The sequence below is a fragment of the Leptosomus discolor genome, chromosome 2 (assembly GCF_034619465.1).
Source record: "Leptosomus discolor isolate bLepDis1 chromosome 2, bLepDis1.hap2, whole genome shotgun sequence".
Lineage (NCBI taxonomy): Eukaryota > Metazoa > Chordata > Aves > Leptosomiformes > Leptosomidae > Leptosomus > Leptosomus discolor.
Genome location: NC_141392.1, coordinates 101,759,547 through 101,774,047, shown reverse-complemented (window position 1 = coordinate 101,774,047; position 14,501 = coordinate 101,759,547). Strand labels below are relative to the sequence as shown.

The following is a 14,501-nucleotide window of genomic DNA, read 5'->3' as shown; positions in this document are numbered from 1 at the left end:
ACTCTCTGTGTCCAGCTGAGAGCTCTTGCCCAGAACTTCTTCCAGTCATGTCCAGCTTGGCTTCCTCCGAGTCTTTTAAGAATTGACGTGCTCAGAGTAACCTCCGTCACTGGATTAAAGTTCCTGCATTAGAATAGCAAGTGTCTATTCTACCTATTCTGGAAGTTCGTAGGAGCTTTACACACATAGACCGTTTTCCACAGTGGAAACACTTACAGAAAACTCTGAAAATCTTGTGAGGTAAATCTAACAGGGCTAAGGAAAGGTGGCAAGCAGACAGAATAAGCACAGGGAAACAAGGAAATAATACAGGTCAGAAAGACAGTGCCATAACAAGAGGCACAGCACAAGCAGCCACAGTTTAAAAGGAGGTAGCTTAAAGAGCTGCAAATATCTACGCAGCAGGAATCACCTAAGAAGAGGCGGCTGAGTTCGAGTAGCATTTTTTAATTTGCCTAGGTCTTGAAAAAAATGGACACACTTCAATTTATGGTAACATTTCACTATGCGATACGTTTGCATTTTTGGTGAAGAAAAAGGTAAAAATGAAGGCAAGGGGGAACTAACTATCACAACTATGATAAGCACCATAGTGAGTAAACGGCCATCCTACTTAGGCTGTGCAGAAAGTCCTAATAGAGACAAACAGCACTGCTGCCTGGAATGATAGATGAAAAATACCTTCAGCATTTCACTGAATCATAACAGTTCCCCTAGTGTAATGACTGCAGAGAAAAGTTACCTCATCTAAAGGGGCATGTAATCTATGTGGGATATTTTTTTCATCCCAAAAACTGTCAGAATCGCCAGGCATCTGAATCCCACAACCTATTTCTGTTGAAGAACCAAGCATCATAAGTGTCTTGCCTGTCCTTTGTGTTCAACATGAGAAAGTGTCTTGCCCAATAAACAGGCAAAATGCCAATCTTGCAAGTCAAACCAAGCCTGACTTAATTTAAGAGCTTTCAGTAGGTTTTTGATCAGTTGCAGGTTTAACCCTACACATCTTTCACAAGCACTGTTAGGACAGAAGTAATAAATTAACTGTATTCATTTCACACACATCTAGCTCACTCCCTGCCCCAGGATGGAAAGAATAGATCCTCTTCTGTCCAAAGAGTCAAAGCATTTCAACATAAGAAAAGGAATCTCTCAGCACAGCTACTACATAGGTCTATCCAGCAGTCCACAAGAACAATTTAGTTTCACACCCACCAGTTTTTGTATCAAGGCAATTCTGGACGTTGACTGCATACAACATGGTGGAAAATACAATCTTTGTAAGAATTCCTTAAGTGAAATATATAAATAAGTTAATAGAAGACACGCTGTTTAAAGGGTAATCAGGGACTTCTCTCTCTTTTTTTGTGTATAGGAAAATTAGTCATATTATCTGCTTTCAAAAGATTCAAGCCACTGGTTTTCCTTTAACGGCAGTTCTACAGGTACAATGAACTGAATCAGTACGTAAAGTTACCACTATTCTCCTGGGAAGACAACTGAAATCACATGCCAATTAAAATCTTTCAATGTGTTCACCTAATAGCAAAATATTACAGCAGCCTACACAGCCCAGTAGTGTTCCATATATAAAAATAGCTTTCCAGAAATAACCACTCTGCTGTATTGGACTACTGAATTTCCCAGAGGACCAGTTACTGTTGTTTTGTATGTTAACACATATGCTGTAGAGTGAAAGTACTGAACCCGAATACATTAGCAGTAGCTTGCTTATTGCCTACAAATAGCATTTAGGCAACAATAATACTGCTTTAGACTTGAAAGGCTTTTGCTTTTGAAATTTTGGCAAGTTGTTGGAATAATTCTGTGCTCCATTCCCAGAGCATAAATCTCAACACAGTGGGTATATATTCTCAGTCAAATTACTATGAGGGGAGGAAGCCTTGCAGTTGTCTGAACGCAATGAGTTTGGCAAGATAGCTCTATTATTGTACTTTTTAATCCGACATTTTTTTCACTGCTCAGCAAGAGTAAGTAATCAGAACAGAAAGTGATTCCAAAATGTAAATTAGGGTGTCTGATGTAGGGATTCAGTGCATATAAAAAATCTTGTATTGAAAACATTTCCTTTTCTAGTTCACTGCTGGCAATCAAACCTTTGAAATTAAAGAACTGCTTTTCTAATCCTGGTCTCATTTTAGTGTTTAACAATGCAGCACACGGGCACACACATATCATATATTTTTGTTTAGAGGTTGCAGTTTCTATTAAATTTAATTACTTCTTTCTGTGACTTTAAATGCAGGGTAGCTTGAAAGCAAGGGCAGTTTCTATTAAATACAGTAACTTTGTACAGACACATACATGTCAAAGATGTCTGGCAGAGGTATGGCTACAAAATGAAGTCTTTTATTAAGGCGCAGCACTACTAAATGAAAAAATATGGAACATGGCTACTGTTGAGGCATCTCAATGCTAACAGTTCAGATGTTTAGCATAATGAAGCACATATTCAAAACAGTTAAGACCACAGATCCTTCAGTCAATGCATCTTGAAAATATCATTACAATTATTCTAGTGAGGATGTTAAGAGTTCAGAGTCTGCACGGTCAAACCTTTAAGTAATGTTGACAGGCATTTCTTGAAATTTTGTTCAGCACTCTTCAGTATTTATTCTGGCATAGGAATTTCAGGTTATGGTATTTAAATAAAATACAGTTAAGAATAGGAGTTAAGCGTATACTGTTAAAAGTTCAGAATACATTACCTAGAAGATACCTCCCAATGTTGCTTAATTATTAATTTATAGAAAAGAAAGTAGTTAATGTGCATGTAACATCACTGAAGTATACAGACTACAAAGGATAAAAGTTTTTCACTCAATAAATATGGAAGAGTGGATCAGTATGCTCACTGAGATTCACTGAACTCAGTAAAGATTCAAATATAGATCTGATTGCAGAAGTTGAGCTCAGGTTCCTGCTTTGACACAGTGGCATGTGATACAGGGAAAAGGTTTGACCTCTATCCAATATATTATTAGAATCCCTGTATATCCAGGAACATGTATTGCTTCACTGACTTTGCTGTTGCTTTGTACAGACACTATTATTTATTATTTGCATTATGGTAGCTGTCATTAAGGACCAGGGATTCAGTGAGCTAGTCATTATAGAGACATTTACAGATCTCACAGTTTTCATGAGAAGCAGTATATCAGAAGAGACAAGCATGATTGGGAAGGATGACGTTACAAATGAGCAAATTGAGCAGGGAAGTCTGCTGAAGTCACGCTCATTGTTTCTGTGTGTAAAGTTACAATCATCCTAAAGCATATTTCAAAACAGCATTCTGTATTAGAGAGGAAGGAGACATATCTACATAATAGAAGATTGCAAGTATTCTTGTTTAAGCAAAGTGCATATAATTTCTAAGATTTTTTTTCACCTTTCTGCACACCTGTCGTGCTTGTATGGAGGGTTTTTTCTAAACTCCTTTCAGTTTTAACAGATTGTGATATGTATTTGGATCATGGACAGAATGAATCAGTCATAGTCACTTAAATTAATTTTTCTATGTGGCACTATCATTTTCCTTGATTTATTATTATTATGCGTCTTACAGTTTTGAAAATAAAATAATATTAGATTATTGAGAGAGATAAATACCAAACACCATGTATGAAATAGGCATCTATTTCCTGATGATGTTTAATAGGAAAGTAGATGCTGAACAAAAAGACATTTAGCCTTGAACCAAAAAATATTTCTGGGAACAGCTGATCATTATTTTGTTCAACATGATCTTGAAAGTTAAGCATTTGCCCTGAATACAGGGCGAAGCAAAAAGGATGTCTTTCAAGTGAAACAACAGCACGCTTCTGTTACAAAATTGTCAGCAGTAAGGACTAGAAGCATGGAAAGAGTGGAATTCTGCATTTGGTATATGTCAGCATAAGGAAAACATTTTAAACTTGAGAATTTTATTTATTAGGATTAGTACTGCTCTTTGACACTATTTTCAGCTATGCTTTAAGATGGTTAAAGGAGTTTAGGCTAAATGCCCAAATTTAAATTCTCTGAAGTATTAAGTGTATTTGAAAATAAAATTTCAATCCAGAATATAGTTTCTGAAGTTAGCACATTAAATCAACAGTGTAAGCCTGTATCTTCAATCCAGACACTAATGTACCAGTATAACCTTGACCTGATTTGAATTTTCCAGGTTTTTGCCAAACACCAACTCCTACAAACTGTTTCAAGTAGGATCTTCAGAACTTACTACCGTCTTAGCTATGAAAACTGAAAATCAAGCTTCAAAAGTTATTTAAAATTGGCTTTACTGCAATGTGCAAATGTAGCTAAAGTTATCCAAATCACCAAAAGTGTCATTTGTAGATTCTGTCTTTTATCTCCTCTTTCAGATGTCACAATTAAGCTTCCACAATTTGGAAACTTCAACAATAAATTTAACTGTCTCCGTAGCTAGAGAAATTTTTTCACACTGCAAATTAATGACCCCATCAAAGACTTCTGTGGCAGACAGAAAAATAAGCAAAATTAAGGGGAAAAGAAAGGCAGTCAAACAGTACCTGGCAATGTTTCTGAGTTTACAGTGAAATTCATTATATTAGATAGCTGAGCTTTAACCATAATCCCTTGGTTATATGAAAATCCTAGCTTTCCTATTTTTCTTTAAGTAAAAAAAAAAAGAAAAATAATTGTGTTTTTAACTTCCTATTTGTGTAAAAATGATTGAAAATATATTCCTAAAAGGCTCAAATCCGGCACATCCTTCAAAATAACTCCAAGTACTTTTTTACAATCCCATTGCTTTAAATCTAAGGCCATAATGAGAAAGGAAGTAAGTTTTGGAGAGAAAACCGAGGCTGATTTCAATAGTCTGGTGATATCCCACGACTTCGGTGTTTGAAAACATAGAAAATGACAAAGGAGGAAGACCCACTCTGTTTTCTGACACAGCAAATGCTGGTTTTGCTTCATTGCTATGTCTTCACTGAAGACAAAATCTACCAGAAGTTTACTGATGGGTTATGCACAAAAAAGCTCTTACAAATATTCCTGCAGTATATATTTGTACACCCCTACCCTGTCCCCTGAGGGCCATGGAGGAGAAAATACAACCAAAAAGGTTTGAGGGTTAAGACAAAGGCCAGGGAAGGCTCACTCACCAGTTATGGTCACGAGCAAAAGACAGACTCCACTTGGGGATAACAACACACTTTTAATACAAACAACCAACACCATCAAGGAGAATGAGAGATACAACCAGGTCTTAAATACAACACACCTTCCCCCACTCCAGCCCTCTGGCCTTCCCAGGCTCAGCTCTGCTCCCTCTTCCCCCCTAGCAGCACAGGGGGGCATGGAATGCAAATAGTGCAGCATGTGCAGCAAAGCTGATACGTTTTTCAAAAACTACTTGAATATATGAAGCAACATGGGAAACTTTGCCTTAGATCTTCAGTTTCAACATTGCCAATATAACTAAAACACCTGCACTTTCTCCAGACATCTTAACAATAATGATTGTAAATGCATCTGAATTTCAAGATAAAAGGCAGAAAGCAGATATTGAAAGTGATTGACTAACACAGCTTTATTCAACAAACACCATCCTAAGGCAGTATCTGCATGTAGGGGAAAATTCTAATAAAGATACATTTTGCTATGGGCTCACAGAATACATGAGGAAGAACTTCAAAATTTCAACCTTCCTAACACTGATAATAGCAATTTTTTAAAAAGCATAAGCAGATGCTAATTCAAATACTGAAGCTAAAAGCCACCTGATTTTAAAACAATATTTCCTTCTACTTGGGATATTTTTCTTAGAATGGTTTCTACAGCTAGTTGACCCACAATCCATCTAAACATCTTCTGGTCAAGGCTAAGAAGCTTTGAAGAGGAAGACAAGGTTACATGTTTTGCACTCGACAAAACCGTGTAAATATTTCCAGAATGGACAGTTTTGAAAACTGAAATGCTGCTACAGGTTCTATAAGCACTATGCTAAATAAATGGTAAATTTCTGTTTCTAGAAATTGAAATATATCCTGTCACATTAAATACTATTAGCACAGTTTCTTAGAGGTTTTGTCAGGGAAACATTTCTTGAGATCAGTAGTAAATTAAATCAAGGAAAACTAGCAATTGAGGTTTTTTTAAAGAGATCTTGGGTGCTTTCCATTTTTGCAATGGGAACAGACAATCCTTTTGGAGAGTCCCTCTGAGGCACAGAGCTGCCTGGAACCTTACAACGTGCTGAATCAAAAGACTTCTCATGAATCAACAAAAAGCTATTTATTTTGACTCTTGAGCAAAACATGTTAGAGAAGCATTCAGCCTTCCTGTATAACTATAGTGTAAGGTAATTATCATACATTGGTCCTTAGTTGATTTCTAAATATTTTCAGGAACAAACACCTATCAGGATTGCCCTGAAACTTGAGGGAAGGTGATCAGGTAAATGATTTTCTGTGATTCCGTGATCATTGTCATACAGGATCATAGCCAAAAGGAACATCTGTACATTTCTTGGACATGCTTGTGCAGCCTTCCCCATGAATTTGAATAACGTATATTTGCTGAAATGTAACAAGAACCTCAAGATCTTTAGCAATATCAAACCGTTGTATTGGGTCTGGCTGAGATGGAGTATTTTCCCCATAGCAGCCCTCATAGTGCTGTGCTTTCTGTTGGTAGCTAGACAGCAGTTCACAGCACACCAGTGTTTTGGCTGCTCGCACAGTTTCTCCAACATTCCCGCTCACTAGCAGGATCTTGGGAGGGGACATAGCCTGGAGAGCTGACACAAACTGACCAAAGGGATATGACATCTGCTCGGCAATAAAAGCTAAGAGGAAAGAGGAGGGAGGGCATTCGCTATTACCAGATCTGTCTTCTGGAGCAATCGCTGCACGTACTGAAACCCTGCTTCCGAGGAACTGGCTGGACGTCACCTGCTGATGGGAAGTAGAGAATAAATCTTTTGTTTTCTTTTGCTTCTGTGCATGGTCTGTGCTTTTTTTCTTAAACTGCCTTTATCTTGACCCATGAGGTTTTTTCCATCTTATTGTCTCCCACCATCCCCATTCTGCCAAGGAGGGGAGTGATGGAGCAGCTTGGTGGGCACCTGGCATCCAGCCAAGGTCAACCCACCACAGGTCTTAAAAACTGGTGTCTAAATCAATTATATTTGGGCAGATCAGAGAGAATATCATCTTCAGCATTGGCCAAACCTCTACTGGATCAGTTTGAGCCACATACATCTCTGCTATAACTTAATTGATATGAATTTTTCTGCAGCTGGAAGGCATGTTGGTCTTTGAATAGCACCTAAATTTAAATGCACGTAGCTTAACATTTTGTACTGGTTTTAATCCAATACTAGACAAACAAGGAAATGACAAGAAGAACTAGTCTCAGGTTTGCCAGTCTTTTGTTAGCAAAATCGCTGACTGGTGAGAGAAAACTTTTCAAATATGACTAAGGCCAGAGAGCATGACTGAAAAGTCAGTTTCTAGCTGGGAATGCGACTCAGCTGTAAATGGAGAAAACACTTATGTCCTTGGATTTTTTCCTAATGTATATTCTAAAGCCCCAAAATACAAAAAGCATTTTGGGATTTGGAATATCTGAAAAAGTGATCTAAAATAAAGTATCAGGTTCCAAATCCAGCCTAGTTAAGATCACTTAGTATTTTATCTTTGTGATTAACTGTAGTGAATTCATGTTCCACTTTACTGAATCTACATACATCAGCTCTGAGTCTCAAGAGAGCACTCGTATTGCATTTCCACTTTCTTCTCTTTCCGATGCTTATCTCTCATGGGTCTCACAGAAGACTCTCTGTTACTTCCTAAAGATCTGAGACTCACATATCAAGTCTATTAGTGATAACCTTGAACTCTCTCTGCTCTTGAGAATGTGCATGGCCTATCCAGAAACTTCTTCATAGGTTTCATCACCTTTGCGAACCTCTTCATTTGGTTTTACTAAGAGCACTAGAGTCAGGTGTGAACCAACAAAAGTTTTTAATCAAATGTTTTTCTCCATTTCTTTTCCCCTCTGGGTCTGTACTCAAACTGTTGTATGAATTACCAGGTGTATCCTGCTGTTATTGCCCTCTATGGAAGTATTGTCATTTACTTCCCTGCAACCTGGATCAGACTACAAGCTATATAACTGAAAGTTTCTGCAGAGAAGAGAATATTTTATTGTTAGCAAATACAACTTCCTCACATAGTTCAAAACAAAGCTAGGTATCAGCAAATACAAATATTTAATTTTTACTATAACTCATCATAGAGTCACCTTTAATAGCCATTTACTGTTTTACAACAAAAATGAAAAAGCAAAAATTACTCCCCAGAATTGTTGACCATTTGCCTCTAGGAAATGCCATAAAACATGAGTTCACACTTTAGAGTGGAAACTTAAAAGTAACTCTATACTGCTTTTTGTCTCTAAAATTAATAAATCCTAAATTCTGGCAGGAAAATAATTAATAATGTGACTATTTTGCAAGTCCCTCTAGATTGCCATGTTGTTGGGTGGTTGGCCCGACATCACAGCATTTTACTACAATTTTAAGCCTGTCATTTACTCATTCCATGTAGCATAGGAGCCTACTGTTGCCTCCTCCAGTAAAATATTTTCCTCAGTGGACTACTGGCACCAACAATTTGGAGATACATAAGTGCTGTAATGGAAACCATCATCTGGTTAATTTGATAGGAAAGAAGAGGAAAATCAATTTATGTGAAGATCCGCTTGAAACTTTGAACTGAAAAATAGCATTTGTGTTCTGTTGAGAATTGCAGCAACCTCTATTCTTTGCATTTATTTGAGATCTTAAAAACTCATGTGATAAATAAAGCATTTAAATAATATTCCTATTAACATGGTATTTCATTTACTAGGAAGACATATTTGTCAAGAAAGAGGATTATAATGTTTTTTCATTTCACTTCTTTGTTTGACGGATATTTTATCACTGGTGCAAGAACAATATCAAAGAGAAGGGTAGAAGTCAGCTTACCAAAGATGTAAGTGAGCTCCAGAAGGAAAATATAGATATCAAAAACAGAAGAGAGCATTTAAATGGCGCTGGATTAAGGCAAATGAGAATGTATGAATGCAGGGAAAAGTCAGAGACAGGAACATAAGAAAATTAACTCAACTGGAAATGCAGAGGAAGTTACCAAAGGGATTCAACAACAAAGGTAATGGATGAAAGATAAGACAATTTTATGGCAGCACTTCATAGAATCATAGAATCATAGAATCATAGAAAGGTTTGCGTTGGAAGGGACCTTAAAGATCGTCTAGTTCCAACCCCCCTGCCCTGGGCAGGGGCACCTTCCACTACATCAGGTTGCTCAAAGCCCCATCCAGCCTGGCCTTGAACACTGCCAGGGAGGTGGCAGCCACAGCTTCTCTGGGCAACCTGTGCCAGTGTCTCACCACTATCACAGGAAAGAATTTCTTCCTAACTTCTAATCTAAATCTACCCTCTTTCAGTTTGAAACCATTACCCCTCGTCCTGTCACTACACTTCCTGATTGAGAGTCCCTCCCCACCTTTACTGTAGGCCCCCTTTAAGTTCTGGAAGGCCGCTCTAAGGTCTCCCCAGAGCCTTCTCTTCTCCAGGCTGAACAATCCCAACACTCTCAGCCTGTCTTCATAGGGGAGGTGCTCCAGCCCCCTCATCATCTTCATGGCCTTCCTCTGGACCTGCTCAAGCAGGTCCATGTCTTTCTTATGCTGGGGACACAGGACTCCAGGCGAGGTCTCACCAGAGTGGAGTAGAGGGAGAGAATCACCTCTCTTGCTGTTCACACCCCCTGCTGTTGATGCAGCCCAGGATACAGTTAGGATGCCAGGTCATGTTAAGATTTTCATCCATCAACATCCCACATCCTTCTCCACAGGGCTGCTCTTGATCCATTCATCGCCAGCCTGTGTCTGTGCTTGGGATTGCGCTGATCCAGGTGCAGGACCTTACACTTGGCCTTGTTGAACTTCATGAGGTTAGCACAGGCCCACCTCTCCATCCTGTCAAGGTCACTCTGGATGGCATCCCTTCCCTCCAGTGTGTCAACTGCACCACACAGCTTGGTGTTGTCGGCAAACTTGCTGAGGGTGCACTCAATCCCACTATCCATGTCACTGAAAAAGATATTAAACAGCACTGGTCCCAATACTGATCCCTGAGGCGAGGCACTCCACTCATCACTGGTCTACACTCGGACATTGAGCCTATGACCATAACTCTTTGAGTGTGACCATACAGCCAGTTCCTTCTCCACCAAGTGGTCCATCTGTCAAATCTGTGTCTTTCCAATTGAGAGACATAGATGTTTCACACCGGGGAACAGTGTCAAACACTTCACACAAGTCCAGGTTCATGACATCAGTTGCTTGCCCCTTATCCACCAATGCTGTAACCCTGTTGTAGAAGGCCACCAGATTTGTAAAGTATGATTTTCCCTTAGTGAAGCCATGTTGGCTGTCACCAATCACCTCCTTATTTTCCATATGCATTAGCATACTTTCCAGGAGGATCTACGATAGATAAATAGATAGATAGAGAGAAGGATAGCAAGCTTGCTGTGCCCCCTCCTCACTGCCCTAAGGATATATTGCATTTCAGAGACTGCATTCTAAAAGGCAAGAAAATGCTGTAACATGGGACCACAATAGATCCATGTAGTAGAAGTAATGAAGAATGTAGGGATATTTTTACAAGTAATCAAGCGTAACACATAATTCAATGCTTTGGCAGAGTTCACTTTGCAGTTAAATTACCATTTTCATACATGCTAGGGAAGCTTGAATATTGTCTTCAAGCAGATATAAGGTATATATTTTCTTTGTTGTGAATCTTAAAGATTAAGATTTTGATTAACAATTAACTTAACCATTAACCTGTTCACAATTCAGAGAAAAAACTCTACTTTCCAATTTACTTTTAAAAAATGCCAGGAATGCAAGTGGTGGGTCCACAACTACTATGAATACATGTGTGCATCAGAAATTTCTGAGGACTGCCCTGAAAAGCATTTGAGAATGAAGCAATCATGTAACTGAAGGCTTACACAAGGCAAGTAGTTTACAAGATGTACAACACTGTACTCAATATATGCAATATTACAATAAACCAATATCAATTAATGAACAAAATCAAAACTCATTCACCCAGAAAAATAAGTTTACTGAGTAACTTGCAGTAGTCTATTTATCTGTTTGTATATATTTGTGTTAATGAAAAACTAACATCTCTACCTTTTCTTTCTCCTTTAAGAGAGACAAACATAGCTACATATATCTCTTGAATAGGATTTTTTGAGGGCCCAGCATAGGGAGCAAATGCCCAAGAGAGGGAGATGGGAGTCCACAGTGACTCATCACTACCACACAGAGAAATAATGAGGTGGGTCAAGGGAATACAGAAAGAAGAAAGGTAAGAGAGCTTGCAGCTTCTAAATAGGCAGTATCACAGGCAGTGGCAATGTGAGACAAAGGGGAGATAATAAGTAAAGCAGAAGACCCATAGCATTCAGAGGTCTTGAATAAACTGATAACAAAAGAACTGCACAAAACGCAGAAGCATGAACACATGAATGAGAGGGATTCTAAATAAACAGCAAAATAATGTAAACAAAAAATGCAGAAAAGATATGGTTTAAGATCTACTTACCAAGACACAAGGAAAGCAATATGTAAAGAAAGCACATGTTTCATTAGAGGTAAGATCAGGGAAAATATAGATCAATTATTTAAGGGGGAGTGTGAATAAATAATGAATAATACTAATAAAATCAAAATATTTACTGCCTTTTTGGTATGCGCCTTTGGACAAAAATTTAATAGCAACCATGCATGTAACACAAATTTTGTAATAGGGTAGCTCAGGCCAGAGGAAGAAACAACAGGTTACAGAATACTTAGAACAATGAGACGTGTTCAAGACAGTAAGTCGGATGGATTTCAATCCACAGTTTTAAAGGAAGTAACAAAAGTGATCCCTGAATCATTTGCAATTTATTATCTAAGAGAACTTGAGGGGAGAGAGACAGAGGTGACAGTAAACACTGGAAGACTGGAGAACAGTAAATATAGTCTTTTTTCTTTCAGAATGAGGAAAAAGTAGAACTGTACATAATAAACCCAGAAAGAAAATGAGGAAAAGTATTAAACAATCATTTAATTAGCCCCTGAAGGAAAGATGATAGGAAAGATCTCAAAATGAAGTACAAAAGCACATCCTGTCAGATGCCTCCTCTCTGAAAGTGTTCAAGGCCAGACTGGATGGGGCTTTGAGCAACCTGATCTGGTGGGAGGTGTCCCTGCCCATGGCAGGAGGGCTGGAACTAGATGATCTTTAAGGTCCCTTCCAACCCAAACCATTCTATGATTCTGTGCCAACCATCTCATCTTCTTTGACAGTGTAGAGTTGATAGGGAAAGCAAAAAATATTTCATATCTTTACTATGGAAATGGACTGCAGCTAAAGTTATCTTACAATGGTGAAAAGACTGAATGAAAAAAACTGATCAAAGTGTAGCATTCAGTAGTTTCTGGCTATCTTTGCAGGCAATACCTATCATTCTTTTCTGGGTTTTCACTAATAGCTTGAATACTGGAGGAGAGAGCACAGCAAGCTGGGTGAGTAGGCAGCACTTTAGGAAAGGCAACTACCTTCAGAATTTTTTGCTCAATTGATGAAACAATCTGAAGTTAGTAAGATAAAATAAAAAGGAAAAAAAGACAAAATGGGGACTAACATGGCTAGGAAGAAGCTCTACAGAAAATGTTTGGGGCTAATAATGAGTTGTAAGAATAACAGCAAGCTAAAAGTAGTTCAATAAATATTTTAATGTAATGTATAACAGTCATGCCATTATAAGGAAGAGTCTTGCTCTCCTGCTGCCGCATCCTCCTCCCACCGCATCCTCCTCCCTTTTCTGATGGAAAAAAACATTGGTGTAGCTATCCTGTAAACCATATCAAAAAAGCAATGCAAGTGACATAACTTTTTTTGCCAGATCAGTTTTCAGCTCAGAAGAGAGATGTGGACAGAGGGAGGGAGGCTACAGCAGGACTGACTTATTCCAATTTGAATTTTATTCACATTTTAGGCTGGGTTCACAATCAGAATCATAGAAACATTTAAGTTGAAAAAGACCTTTAAGATCATCAAGTCCAACAGTTAACCTAGCACTGCCAAGTCCACCACTTTACCATGTCCCTAAGCACCACATCTAGTCTTCTAAATACCTCTAGGGATGGTGACTCAACCACTTCCCTAGGCAGCCTGTTCCAATGCTTGCCAACCCATTCAGTGAAGAATTTTTTCCTAATGTACAATCTAAATCTCCCCTGGTGCAACTTGAGGCCATTTCCTATAGCTTGTTACTTGGGAGAAGAGACCAACACCCACCTCACTACAACCTCCTTTCAAGTAGTTGTAGAGAGCAATAAGGTCTCCCCTCAGCCTCCTTTTCTCCAGGCTAAACAGCCCCAGTTCCCTCAGTCATTCCTCATAAGACTTGTGCTCTAGAGACCCTTCACCAGCTTCATTGTCCTTCTTTGGACACACTCCAGTACCTCACAGTCCTGCAACAGGACAAGGAGTAATGGTTTTAAACTAAAAGAGGGTAGATTTAGACTAGATGTAAGGGAGAAACTTTTTACAATGAGGGTGATGAAAAGTGGCACAGGCTGCCCAGAGAGGTGATAGAAGCCCCATCCCTGGAAAAATTCCAGGTCAGGTTGGACGGGGTTCTGAGCAACCTGATCCAGCTAAAGATGTCCCTGCTCACTGCAGGGGCATTCGACTAGATGACCTCTAAGGGTCCCTTCCAACCCAAAGTATTCTCTCTACAACAAAGTTATTGCACTCTACAATTACCTAAAAGGAAGTTGTAGCGAGGCTGGTGTTGATTTCTTCTCCCAAGTAACTAATGATAACACACGAGGTAATGGCCTCAAGTTGTGCCAGGGGAGATTTAGATTGGATATTAGGAAAAATTTCTTTACTGAAAGAGGGGTTAGGCATTGGAACAGGCTGCCCAGGGAGGTGGTGGAGTCACCATCCCTGGAGGTGTTCAAAAGACGTATAGATGTGGTGCTTAGGGACATGGTTTAGTGGTGGGCTTGGCAGTGTTGGGTTAATGGTTGGATGATGATCTTAAAGGTCTTTTCCAACCAAAATGGTTCTATGATTCTGTGAAAATGCTATAGGGCCTTCTAGGACTGAGATGTGGCAGTGAGGGCTGGGAACAGCAGTTTTGAGTCTTTGGAACAGCTGTCCTGTCATCTCTCCATGCATAATATAAAAAGTGGATTGATTCACGTAAGGATCACATACAAGTTACCAATGATTCTGTAGCAAAAATTAAGATTCCATCCAGATGCCACTGTTTTAACACTACATGGAAATTAAGATTCAAGTATGCCTCAGACTAAAGTACAATCTTTTCATACTTCATAATGAAATGTTTGAATGAAAA

At 38.8% G+C, this 14,501-nt stretch overlaps 1 pseudogene; it reads right to left on the bottom strand.

Annotated features, from left to right (window-relative positions):
* Positions 1 to 6,479: 6,479 nt before the first annotated feature.
* The window catches only part of LOC147416048 (microcephalin-like), a 92,657-nt pseudogene continuing 84,635 nt past the window's right edge, over positions 6,480 to 14,501 (bottom strand).